We start from the raw sequence: 13,622 nt of genomic DNA on the forward strand, positions 1-13,622 counted from the left end.
AACTGAAAAAGGACTGTAGAACTCAATGTAAGAGCTAAAACTATAAAACTCTTTAAAAAAAAATAGGAGTAAATGGTTTCTTAGAGAAGACACCAAAAGAATAAATGACAAAAGAAAAAATAAACAGGATTCTATCAAATTAAAAACTTTTGTCTTTCAAAGGACACCATCATGAAAGTAAAAATACAATCCACAGAATGGAAGAAAATATTTGTAAATCATGTATGTGATAAGGGACTTGTATTCAAAATATATTAAGACCTCTTATAACAGAAGAATGAAAAGATAACTCAATTAAGAAATGAGCAAAAGACTTGAATGGACATTTCTCCAAAGATGATATACAAATGACTGACAAGTATATGAAAAGATGCTCAACACAGTAATCATCAGAGAAATGTGAATCAAAACCACAATGATCTATCACCTCACACACATTAGTATGGCTATTACCAAAAAAAAAACAAAAAATAACCATTGGCAAGGATGTGGAGAAATTGGAATCCTTGTGTGCTGCGGATAGACTGTAAAATGGTGCACTTGCTATGGAAAACAGTATAGAATTCCTCAAAAAATTGAAAATGGAACTACCATATGATCCAGCAATCCCACTTCTGGATATACATCCAAAACAAATGAAAGCAGGGTCTTGAAGAGATATTTGCACACCCACGTTCACAGCAGCACTATTCACAATAACCAGGAGGTGGAAGCAAACCAAATGGCCATCAACTGATGAATGAATTTTAAAAATGTGATATATGCATACAATGGAATATTATTCAGCCATAAAAACAAAATCTTGTCACCTGCTACAACATGTATGAACTTTGAGGGCATTATGCTAAATGAAGTAAGCCAGTCACAAAAAAAACAAATACCGTATGATTCCACTTATATGAAGTATATATAGTAGTCAAAGCAACAGAAAAGAAACAGAAAACAGAATGGTGGATACAGGATCTAGAGGGAGAGTGAAAAGGGGAGTTTGTTGTTTAATGGGATAGGTATAGAGTTTCGATTTTGCAAGACGAAAAGTTCTAGAGATCTGTTTCAAAACAATGTGAATGTACTTAACACTTAAAAATGATAAAATTATATTATGTGTTTTTTACCACAATAAAAAAAATTAATTAAAAAAATGGGCAAAGGATTTGAATAGACATTTCTCCAAAGAAGATATACAAATGGCCAATAAGCACAAGAAATACTGCTCAACATGGATTAGTCATGAGGGAAACGTAAATTAAAATCACAACGAGATACTACTTCACATCCACTTGGTTGGCTATAATCAAAAAGAGGAATAATAACAAGTGTTGCAGAGGATATGAAGAAATCTGAATCCTCACATACTGCTGGTACAATTGCTATAAAATGGTGCAGGCAGCTTGGCAGTACCTCAAAAATTAAATACAGAGTTACCATATGATCCAGAAATTTCACTCCTAGGTATATACGCAAAAGAATTAAAAATATAAGCCCATAGAAAAACTTGCACAACAATGTTCACAGGAGCATTATTCATAAGCCACAAAGTGCAAACAATCCAAATGTCCATTAATTGATGAATGGATAAACAAACTGTGGTATATCCATACAATGGAATATTATTCAGCCAAAAAATGAATAAAGTACTGCTGTAAATGTATGACTTGGATGAACCTTGAAAACATGCTAACTGAATAAAGCAAGACACAAACAGCCACATATTGTATGATTCCTCTTATATAAAATGTCTATAATAGGAAAATCCATAGAGACAGACATAAACTAGTGGTTTCCATGGGCTGAGTGAAAAAAAGGAATGGGGAGTGTACTAGGTTGAATAGTGACCCCCCTGGGGCTGGCCCTGTGGCATAGTGGTTAAGTTCACAAACTCCACTTTGGCGGCCTGGGGTTTGCAAGTTAAGATCCCGGGCACAGACCTACACACCACTTATCCAGCCATGCTGTGGCGGCACCCCACATACAAAAAAGAGGAAGACTGGCACAGATGTTAGCTCAGGGCTAATCTTCCTCACAAAAAAATAAATAAATAGTGACCCCCTCTAATGTCAGATCCTAATCCCTGAAACATGTATATGTCACCTGATTTGGAAAAAGGGTCTTTGTAGACATCACTAAGGATCTTGAGATGGGGAGATTATCCTGGATTATATAAATGGGCTCTAAATGCCATCACAAGTGTCCTTATAAGAGAGGCAGAGGGAGATTTCACACATACATTAGGAGAAAGCAATGTGAAAAGACTAAAGTGACATGGCCACAAGCCAAGGAATGCCAGCCATAAGCTGGAAGAGGCAAGGAATGGATTCTCCCCCTAAAGTGCCAATACCTTGATTTAGACCCAGTGACACTGATTTTGAACTTACTGCCTCCAGATCTGAGAGAGAATAAATTTTGTTTGTTTTAAGCCACTAAGCTTGTAGTAATTTGTTATAGTAGCCACAGGAAACTAATACAAGGAGTGACTGCTAATAGATACAGGGTTTTAGGGTTGATAAAATGTTCTGGAATTAGATAGTGGCAAAGGCTGTACAATTCTGTGAATATACTAAAAATCATTCAGTCTTATGTTCTAAAGAGAAAATTTTATGGTATGTGAATTATATCTCAATTAAAGAAAAAAATGCTGGGGGCCGGCCCTGTGGTGTAGCAGTTAAGTGCGCGCGCTGCGCTACCGGTGGCCCAGGTTTGGACCCCGGGTGCGCACCGATGCACTGCTTGTCAGGCCATGCTGTGGTGGCATCCCACATAAAGTAGAGGAAGATGGGCATGGATGTTAGCCTAGGGCCAGTCTTCCTCAGCAAAAAGACGAGGATAAGCATGGATGTTAGCTCAGGGCTAATCTTTCTCCGAAAAACACAAAAAGAAAAAAGATGCCCAGCAATAGGCTGGTGTGACCCCCACAACCCAACAACTGACACTAAATTTTCAAAGCCCCTAAGCAGACTCCATTCATGTTAACAAGAGTTAGGTGATTAGGATTATGGTAACAATGCAAACTAATCTAGGCAACAAAGAGAATTAAGGTAGTATCAGGTGGTCAATTTATATATTTATAGTGGGAGGCACACATTTCCAGGGATGGAAGAATAACTTGCAGAGTGGACACTTCTCTGATACTAAGGACTAGGAAGACCAAATTAATTATAAGTAGGATTGCTAAATATCCTGATTTGACCAGGGCAATTCCAGTTTAACCTGTCATCCTTATTATTTATTAATAGTGCCACTTTTCACTCTTAAAATTACCCTGATTTGGGTGATTAATTAGTCAATCCAATTATAAGGAATCTGGGGGTTGTAAAGTGGTGAGAGCATATTCCAGGCAGGCCAGATGGGCACCGCCATGAATCTCTGCATAACTTCTATCTCCCTGTTATTGGGAAGCTCCCTGGGTAAAAATCCTGGCAAGACTTCTTCAGAGCATCCATATTTTGTTTTCAAATGTATACAATACTAATGCTTAAGCTAAACTCTCAGAATTGTATTATTCAGTGTTATTCAAATAACTGACTAATTTATATATTTAAGGAAAAGAACGACAAATGGACCCAGGACTATTTGTAGTTTACAAGTATAAGAAGCTTACAACAGGTCGGGGCCAACCCGGTGGCGCAGCGGTTAAGTACCCGTGCTCCACTTTAACGGCCCGGGGTCCGCAGGTTCGGATCCCGGGTGCGGGCTGACACACTGCTTGTCAAGCCATGCTGTGGCAATGTCCCACATAAAGCACAGGAAGATGGGCACAATGTTAGCCCAGGGCCAATCTTCCTCAACAAAAAGAGGAGGACTGGCAACGCATGTTAGCTCAGGGCTAATCTTCCTCACAGGAAAAAAAAAGCTCACAAAGGGTAAGGTTAAAATAGCTTGTACCCGCAATTTATTAACTGTCAAGAAGCCAAAAGATGAAAGTCACTATCATATTTTTTGACATATCAAATTGACCCTAAAATAATATTGCCATGTTAGAACTCCTGGGTCCCAAAAAAAAAAAAAAGGGAGGTGGGAGGAATTTTTTTTTTAAGAAATTAGGGAGAAATTGTTACTCTATGGAAAGATCATCATAAAAGCTTCTATGTGTGGTCATACATACAAGTTTGGTAATGTTTTGATGTTCACTATTTTGGGTGAACTATAACCATAAGACATATTGAATTAGTAGAATTAGAACATATCCCTGTCCACAAAAGACTAAGAAACAGAGAAATGACACAGGAATGGAATGGGAAAGAGTTTGCACAGTTTTGACAGTCTCCTAACCACAGAGAAAGAGGTAAGGAGGAGCATCAAGGAGTTTGTGAGGAATTTGAGCATCAGACCATTCACTTAGTGAACGTTTGGTGAGCTACCATGTGCCAGGTACTGGTCTAGGTACTCGAGATACAGCAGAGATCCAAACAAAGGCCTTTTCTTCAGGGAGCTAACTGATATTCCAGTAGGGGTAATCAGAAAATAAATTTAAAAATATATATATATATAAAATGTTACTACATATAACATAAAATAAATTATATTATATATTAAGTATATATACATTTACATAATTTCAAATGGTTATAAATGCTAGAGAGAAAATAAAGCAGGAAATGGGCCAGGTAGTATGGATGCAGAGTGATATCTGTATGGGATAGTTATAGATATCTTGGGAAGAATACTTCAGCAGAGGGAACAGCAAATACAAAGGCTCTGAGACTGGAGCATGCTTAACACATTTCAGGACTGGTCAAGAGGCTAACATAGGTAAGCCAACGGAAAGTGAGAGAAGTTGGAGATGAGATCAGAATGAGCTTGTTGTGGTGGAGGAGAGCCAAGATCACATAGGTTGATGTAGGCCATTCTAAGTTCTCTGGTTTTTACTCTAAAGAGTGTGATGAGAGGTTACTGGGAGGTTTCAAGTAAGGAGTGATATGACCTGACTTTCATTTCAACAGGATCACTCTGGCTACAGTGTGGAGAAATAGACTTCAGAGAGTAATACTGGAAGCAGGAAGACAAGTTAAGAGGCTACTAAAATAACACAGACAAAGGATGATGGTATTACCAGATAGGGTGGAAAAACAGAGGTAACTAAGAAAGGGTCAGATTCTAGATCAAAATCTTGAAAGTCCACAAGATTTTGTTGATGCATTGGATTTGGGATGTGAAGGAGAGGAGGAGACACACAAGGGATGATGCTGAGCAGCTAAATATACCAGACCAGAACTCAGATAAAGGTCTGGGCTAAATATACAAATTTTGGAGTGTTCAGCACGTAATGTTATTTAAAATAGAAGGTAGATGAGATTACCTAGGGAAAGAAGTCTGAGATCCAAGCCCTGGGGCATTCCTTTGGTTAGAGGTCAGGGAGATGAGAAGGAACCAGAAAAGGATATGAAGAGGGCAAAGTTACTTACAGCCATGGGGGTGTGTTGATGGGGGTGGCGGTTAAGACAAGAACCAAGAAAGAGAAGCATCTGTACTCCAAATCAAAAATCATTTTCAGGGAGGAAGAAATGAACTACTCTGATAAATGCTGCCAATAATTCAAATAAAATAAAAACTAAAAGTTAACCAATGGATTAAGCATTGAGGAATTCATTAGTAACCTTGACAAGAGTGGATTTAAAAGAGAATGGGAGAATTAGAGACAGCAAATACAGACAACTCTGGAGAAATTTTCCTGTAATGACAAGTAAATATCAAATAAACAGAAGGAGGACGTGCAATCAAAAGATGAATTTTTAATGATAGGTCCCATTGCAATCAGTCTGTTTGCTGATGGGAATGATGCAGAGAAAATAGAAAACTTAATTCAGAACAAAGAGGAGACTTGCTGGGACAATATCCTTAATTAACAAGAACTGCTCAAATGGAGTACACAAGGAGAGATTTTGGCCTTAGCCTAGAGCCAAATAATTCACCCATAGTAATAGGACAAATGCCTGAGATCATATGGAGAAGGGTGGGAAAGGTGGGTAAATGGGTGTGGTAGGCAGCCTTCAAGATAGCCCCAAATGAATCCCATCTCCTGGTACTGACACTCTTGTGTAGCCCTCTCCTACACTATCATCACAGGGTTGGCCTGTGGGACTAAGCAAATACAGCAGAAGTGACAGTATGTAACTTCTGAAAGACTCAGTACTTCATCCTGGGTGCAAGCTCTCTGTTTAATCACTCACTCCGGGGGAAGCCAGCTGCCATGACATGAGCAGCCCCATGGAGAGGCCCGGAGTGAGCAACTGAGGCCCCTTGCCAAAAGCTAAGTCAGTGAGCTTGGACTGATGCAACAGAAGTCAAGTCTTCTGAGACTACTGATCCAGCCAAAAGCTTGACTACGACCGACCTCATGAGAGATCCTGAGCCAGAACCACCCAGCTAAGCCACTCCCAGATTCTAGATCATGAGAAACCGTGAGATAATAAACACTTGTTATTTTAAGCTATTAAGTTTTGCCGTAATGTTCTACCCAGCAATAGATAACGAATGAACTATACAATGGATCTCACTGAGCTGTATGCACAAGTTGCTGGGCACAGAACTTACCTATAATTTTGCCTACTGGCATGAAATGAATTCAGATGGACTCCCCTATGCAGTCATATTCAATGCATGAAATAAAGCCCTTAAGGAAAAGGGTATGGAAATGAACAAACTAACCCCATAAAATCATTTTTAACGAATACTCATTAACTTTACACTTTAACACATCACCCAAATCTTAGAGTATGTGTATCACCCCATTTTAGCCTCATAACATGGTAAACGATGTCAGCTTTACATCACTTAAAATCTATAGTGTTCTTACTTTCTTTCTTTTTCCTTTCAAGGGATCTGGTCAAAGAATGTCACCACCACTCTCTCCCTTTTTTTTTTTTTGTGAGGAAGATTGGCCCTGAGCTAACATCTGCCAATCTTCCTCTTTTTTTTTTTTTTTTTGCTGAGGAAGAATGGCCCTGGGCTAACATCCATGCCCATCTTCCTCCACTTTATATGGGACGCCGTGGCTCGACAAGCAGTGCGTCGGGTCGGTGCACGCCCGGGATCCGAACTGAGAACCCGGGCCGCCAAAGCGAAGCTGGCGCACTTAACCGCTTGCGCCACCAGGCAGGCCCCGCCCTCTCCTCTTTTAAGGAAGCAATTTAGAGAATTCCAGAATTATCTAAATCAATGACTGGCCTGAATTTATCATACACATTCAAATTCAGATCATAGACACTCAGGAAACACCGCCTAAATAGTAATGTGATAGCACAGGAGATAATAAGAGCAAAACTCAAAAAAAAAAAAAAAATAGAACTTTGGTCTTTATTACAAAGACCCCTCTCATCTTACCTCAGGTGTGCACTGAAACTTCTAGGAACTTGAGATTTTCGGGGCAGCAGAAGGTCCCACCCTTGAGTCAACCAGAGAGAAGGATTAGGGTTACTTACATGTTCTGCACTATTTTATACCCCACTGCCTACCTGATACTGCCGTTTGGCTGTTTCTCAAGCGTCTCACACTGAACCAGAAAAGAGAACTAAATTCCTTTCCCCCAAACCTGTTCCTCCAATCTACCCTCCTCAGTGAAGACAACTCGTCATCTGCGAAACGCCCACATCAAAAGCCGCGAAATCACCCTTGGTGCTGGCTCTCAGCGGGACTTCATGAGGGTCTAAGGTGCTGAATTCAGAGTCCAGGCGGAGACACAGTAAGCAAGAAAAACAAACAAGGCGCTGCGTAGGGAGGCCAATAAGTGAATTTTAAAAGGCATTCAACGCCTTAAAGGGTCTGGGCCTACAGATGTCCAGCATGGGGGCGGGGCTGGCGTTACACAACTGGCTTAACAGTGTGTAAAGTATTAATCTGCACAAAAGACCACCGCGGGGAGGAGGGGGGAGCCGGGGGGGGGGCTAGGGAGAGCCGAGGCGGGGCGGGGGGCACGGGGAGCCATGATAGGCCCTTCGCCAGGAGGCTGGGCTCTGCCCAGACCTGGGGGAGGGGGGCGCCCCGCGGGGCGGGGGAAGCGGAGGCTGACTGAAAGCGGCGCCGGTTAAGATCAGAGAAGGAAGCCTGTGTGGAAGGGGTCTTAGGACTCGCAAGAGCCGCCTAACCGACCCTCCCTTCAGAGGGCCGCGGCCAAGGGGCAAGCCGCTCGGACAGCGTGGTGTCCGGACCTGCGGGGCTACGGCCATGGAATGCCTCCCATCTCCCCTCAGAGAACGCTGGGGCCGCGCCCCGCTCACATGCTTACCGTCCCTGTCCGCGGCAGTCCTGGAGCTGCGGGCGGCGCACCGGGACCGGTCGCTCCCCGGGCAGAGCCCGAGGCGACGACGCCTCCCCAGGCCCCAGGCGCCGCCGACGCCGCCAACGCCTCCGCACGCGCGCCTGCTGCGACCTGTGATTGGTTGCCAGGTGCGGGAGCGAGGTCGGCGCGGACCCGGGCGCTGCGATCTGATTGGCTGCGAGGCTAGGTCGAGCGCATGCGCGTGCACTGGCGCCCCCTGGCGGCGACTGCTGGGCGTGGAGTCAGGCTGAGAGGGGCAAGAGTAGTAGGGATGACCCTGAGTCTGTGGAAAGGTCTTGGGCGGTCAAGGTTCTGCAGCCAGCCAAGGTTCAGGGCTCAGGGCGGGTCCCAGTCTATCAATGCCCGCTGGAGTCCGGTTCTCATAATCCTCAGGTGTGGGCCCTTTTCCATAAAAGCGCTAGCTGCCTGCTCCATGCTTAAGGAAACTGACCACCCAGTGGGGCCATGACCCCCATCCTCTTGACGTTTCATCTGGGCTAATCCGGTCCAGCCTGCCGCCTGGTTTTGTACAGCTTGCAGCAAGCTAAGAATGAACTTTTTTTTTTTTTGTGAGGAAGATCAGCCCTGAGCTAACATCTGATGCCAACCCTCCTCTTTTCTTTTTTCTTTTCTGAGGAAGACTGGCCCTGAGCTAACATCCGTGCCCATCTTCCTCCACTTTATATGGCACGCCGCCCCAGCATGGCTCCACAAGCAGCACGTAGGTGTGCGCCCGAGATCCGAACCGGGGAACGGGGCCGCTGCAGTGGAGCGTGCGCACTTAACCGCTTGCGCCACCAGGCCGGCCCCTGAACTTACTTTTTTTAATAGCTGGAAAACCACAGAGAGAATATTATTTTATGGCATCTGAAAATTTTATAAAATTCAAATTTCAGTGTCCATAAGTAAAATTTTATTGGATTATGGACATGCCCATTCCTTTAGGTATTGACTATGGCTGCTTTCTTATTACAGCAAAGTTGATTAACTGTCAGAAATCATACTCGCAAAGCCTAAAGTATTTACTATCTGGCCCTTTGCAGAATTTTTTTAATTGCCCAGTTCTGCCAGAAGTCTATCTAAGTAATCTTTTGAAAAGAACAGCTTTTGGTTTGTTAATCTATAATGCTATTTTCTTCTCTATTTCTTTTATTTCTTCCACTCTTTATTATTTCCTTCCTTTTTTTTTTTTTTGGGGGGGGGGAAGATCAGCCCTGAGCTAACATCCATGCCAATCTTCCTCTTTTTGCTGAGGAAGACTGGCCCTGGGCTAACATCTGTGCCCATCTTCCTCCACTTTATATGGGACACTGCCACAGCATGGCTTGACAAGCGGTGCGTCGGTGCACACCTGGGATCCAAACCCAGGCCCCCAGCAACGGAGCCCACACACTTGACAGCTACACCACCCACCGGCCCCTGTTCCTTCTTATCTCTATAGCTTCTGTTGCTTCTCTTTATAATTTTTTGAGATAAATGCTTGGCTCATTTGTTTGTAAACTCTCTTTATTTCTCTTGTATGTAGTGCTATAAATTTACTTTAAGTACCAATTTAACTGTGTCCCACAATTTTTGCTTCATTATATGTTCATTATCATTCAATTCCAAGTATGTCCTAATTTCTCTGGTGATTTTCTTTTAACACAAGGGTTATGTAATATGCTATTTATTTTACAAATTTATGGGATTTTTTAAGCTCTCTCTTTATCAATTTCTCACCTTGTTGCATTATGATCATATCACACAGTCTAAATATTATTGAAGCTTTGCATTTGAAGATATCTGTTCAGTAAAATTTACTATAGTCAAAATGAAGAGAATGTAGATGTACAGAAAATATTTGCAATGTCTAAGGTGTATATGTGTGAAAAGACCTCCTTTAGAATTCCAAATTACTCCAATATCCTTCAGTAAGCTACTATTAACTATGCTCCAGACTTTATGCAAATGTCACTAGTTTTTCCACTAATGTCCTTTTTCTGTTCTAAATTCCCATACAGGATACCACATTGCATTTAGTCATAGTGTGACCTTAGCCGACTCAGGTCTATGACAGTTTCTTAAACTTTCCTTGTCTGTCATGACTTTGACAATTTTAAGGAGTCCTTAAGGGTCTAATATTTTGTAGAATGTCTCTCAGTTTGGGTTTGATGTTTTTCTCATGGTTACACTGGGGATATAGGTTTTTAGAATTATACCACAGAGATAATGTTTCCTTATCACTTCCCATCAGGGATATATTCTCTCAATATGACTTACCACTAGTTTCTCCACTGTAAAGTTACTTTTTCCCCCTTTCTACCTTCTCTTCTTTGGAAACAAAAACACTAAATCCAGCCTAAACTCAGGAAGGGACATGTGGTTTCATGGAAGGGAGAGTGTCTATGAGATACACAAATTATTGAGAGTACACAAATTAGTTGTAATTCATTTGTAAGGAAGATTTGTTTCTTGTACCTTTAAATTTAATTTTAAATTAATCAAAATTAAATAAAATTAAAAATTCATTACCTCAGTCACACTAGCTACATTTCAACAGCTCAGTAGTCACATGTGGCATATTGGACAGAGCAGATACAGAACATTTCCATCACTGCAGAGACTTCTACGGAAAGCAATGACTTAGATCATTATTTTTCCAACCTTCTTTCTCCTCCTCCTCCCCCTTCTTCTAATTCTATAGAGGTCCAATTGATATATAACATTATATTAGTTTCAGGTGTACACCATAATGATTTGATATTTGTATATATTGTGAAATGATCACCACAATAAGTCTAGTTAATATCTGTCACCATAGTTATAAAAATTGTTTTTCTTGTGATGATGACTTTTAAGATTTACTCTCTTAGCAACTTTCAAATATGCAATTGAGTATTATTAACCATAGTCACCATCCTGTACATTACATTCCCATGACTTTAATTTTGTAACTGGAAGTTTGTACCTTTTGACCTCCTTCACCCATTTCACAGACCCCAACCTTTCTTCTTTTCAAATATATGCAATTAAAATATGAATTTCTTCTAAGAATTGCTTTAGTTCTGTTCCATAAATGTATTGTTTTCAGTATCATTCATTTCCAAATATTTTTGTTTTCCACATTGATTTCTCATAGCAGCTACAAGTTATTTAGAACAAGACTCAGGACTAGGGTGAGCCTAGACAACATTAGAGAGGCCTGTGAAAGTGCAGGGATGGCACGTTTGCACTTTAGGCTCCTGCCTCCCTCACCCTAGTCCCAGCCCTGTTTAGAATTATATTGCTTAATTTCCAAACTTTTGGGATTTTTTTCTCTATTGTCTTTGTTATTTATTTGTAGATCAATCCTCCTGCAGTCAGTGGGTAGCTACAAAAAGCCCCAAAGCAAACACCAAAATTGATGATGAACTATTGTACATGAGTTTGAGAACAAGACGAAGATGTCCACTATAACAACTTTGATTCAACAAAGCACCTGGAATAGCCGAGACAATTTTGAACACCAAAGCTAGAGAACTGAAACTCCCAAATAGCTGTATTAGTCAGGGTTCTCCAGAGAAACAGAACTAATAGGATATACACAGAGATAAGAGATTTATTATGAGAATTGGCACATGCAATTATGGAGGCTGAGAAGTCCCACAATATACTGTCTGCAAGAAGTTCTAGAGAACCAGGAAAGCAAGTGGGGTAATTCAGTCAGAATCTGAAGGCATGAGAAACAGGAGCTCTGATGTCCAAGGGCAGAAGTAATGGATGTCCCATCTCATGGAAAGAAGGAAAATTCACCCTTGCTTTTGTTCTATTAGGGCTTTCAGGGGATTGGAGGATTGGATTGGATGATTCCCACCCACACTGATGATTGCTTATCTTATTTACTCAGTCTGATTCAAATGCTAATCTCTTCCAGAAACACCCTCAGGCACACCTAGAAATAATATTTTACTAGCTATCTTGGGCATCCCTTAGCCCACTCAAGTTGCCACATAAAATTAACCATCACACAAACTTAGGCAGAGCTACAATATTTATGATATGATAATTGTAGCATTAGCACAAGAGTAGAGAACTGGACAAAAGGAATTGAATGGAATCAAGACATATATATACAGTCATCTGTATAAGTTTCCACTGTAATACAGTGGTAGAAGAGTGGTCTTTTTAGTAAATGGTGCTGGTTAATTTGCATATGCATATGAAAAAATTAACTTTGATAGCTTGATTTATCACACCATAAACAAAAAAATTAATTTGAGATGGGTCATAGACCTAAATGTGAATAGCTAAACAGTAAAGCTTCTAGAAGAAAACATAGGAGGAATATCTTTATGTCCTTAGTAGACAATAATTTCTTTCTTTTGCTGGGAAAGATTCACTCTGAGCTAGCATCTGTTGCCAATCTTCCTTTTTTTTTCTACCCAAAGCCCCACTACATAGTTGTATATTCTAGTTGTAAATCCTTCTAGTTCTTCTATGTGAGCTGCTGCCACAGCTTGGCTACTGATAGACGAGTGGTGTGGTTCCACACCCGGGAACCAAACCTGGGACTGCTGAAGTTGAGTGTGGCGAACTTTAACCACTAGGCCATGAGGGCTGGCTTAACAATAGTTTCTTAAGTAGGACACACGACGAAGCACCAACCTTAATGTACGTATACGCCCATGAAATAACCATCGAGGTCAAGATACGGGACATTTTCAGTGCCTAGCAGTTCCCTCATGCCCTTCCCAGTTGACAGACAGTGTAATTTAAAAAAAAAAGAAAGAAAGAGGGAGGCAAGACTTGAAGAGGCATTTAATAGAGGATGATAATATTCAAGTGACCAGTAAGCATATGAAAAAAACGTTCTCAACATTATTACTCATCAGGAAAATGCAAATGAAAACTAGTGTGATACCACTACAACTTCAAAAGAATAGCACTAATAAAAAGGACTGACAGTACCAAGTGTTGGATCTGTAGCAATGAAATTCTCAGTATTGTTGGTGGAAATGTAAATTGTTTCAGTCACTTGGAACACGTGTTAGTAGTATCTAAACTGAAAAGCTAAATCTATGCAGTTCCAGAACTTCTCATATATATATATATCCTAGAGAAATGACTGCATATGTCTATGAAAAGACACACATAGGCTCATAGCAACTTTATTCAGAATAGCAAAAGAGGGGCCGGCCCGGTGGCGCAAGCAGTTAAGTGCACGCGCTTCGCTGTGGTGGCCTGGGGTTCGCTGGTTCAGATCCCGGGCACACACCAATGCACCGCTTGTCAAGCCATGCTGTGGCGGTGTCCCATATAAAGTAGAGGAAGATGGGCATGGATGTTAGCCCAGGGCCAGTCTTCCTCAGCAAAAAAAAAAAAAAAAAAAAAAGAGGATTGGCAGATGTTA

The 13,622-nt window shown here is 41.2% G+C and overlaps 1 protein-coding gene across 5 annotated transcripts in view; it reads right to left on the reverse strand.

Annotated features, from left to right (window-relative positions):
- Window positions 1–13,622, reverse strand: part of ZNF280B (zinc finger protein 280B) — a 32,108-nt gene that overhangs the window by 13,420 nt on the left and 5,066 nt on the right. For 3 of the 5 annotated variants that reach the window (XM_058531872.1, XM_058531877.1, XM_058531876.1), the window contains exons 1-2: window positions 8,222–8,308; window positions 7,321–7,381 (exon numbers count right to left, since the gene is read on the reverse strand). The gene's annotated coding sequence lies outside the window, so the exon portion shown is untranslated. Of the gene's footprint in view, window positions 1–7,320; window positions 7,382–7,606; window positions 7,760–8,221; window positions 8,309–13,622 lie in introns of those variants that run through there. The other 2 variants (XM_058531875.1, XM_058531874.1) reach the window with 2 other exon arrangements.

Source organism: Diceros bicornis, chromosome 35, assembly GCF_020826845.1.
Source record: "Diceros bicornis minor isolate mBicDic1 chromosome 35, mDicBic1.mat.cur, whole genome shotgun sequence".
Taxonomy (NCBI): domain Eukaryota; kingdom Metazoa; phylum Chordata; class Mammalia; order Perissodactyla; family Rhinocerotidae; genus Diceros; species Diceros bicornis.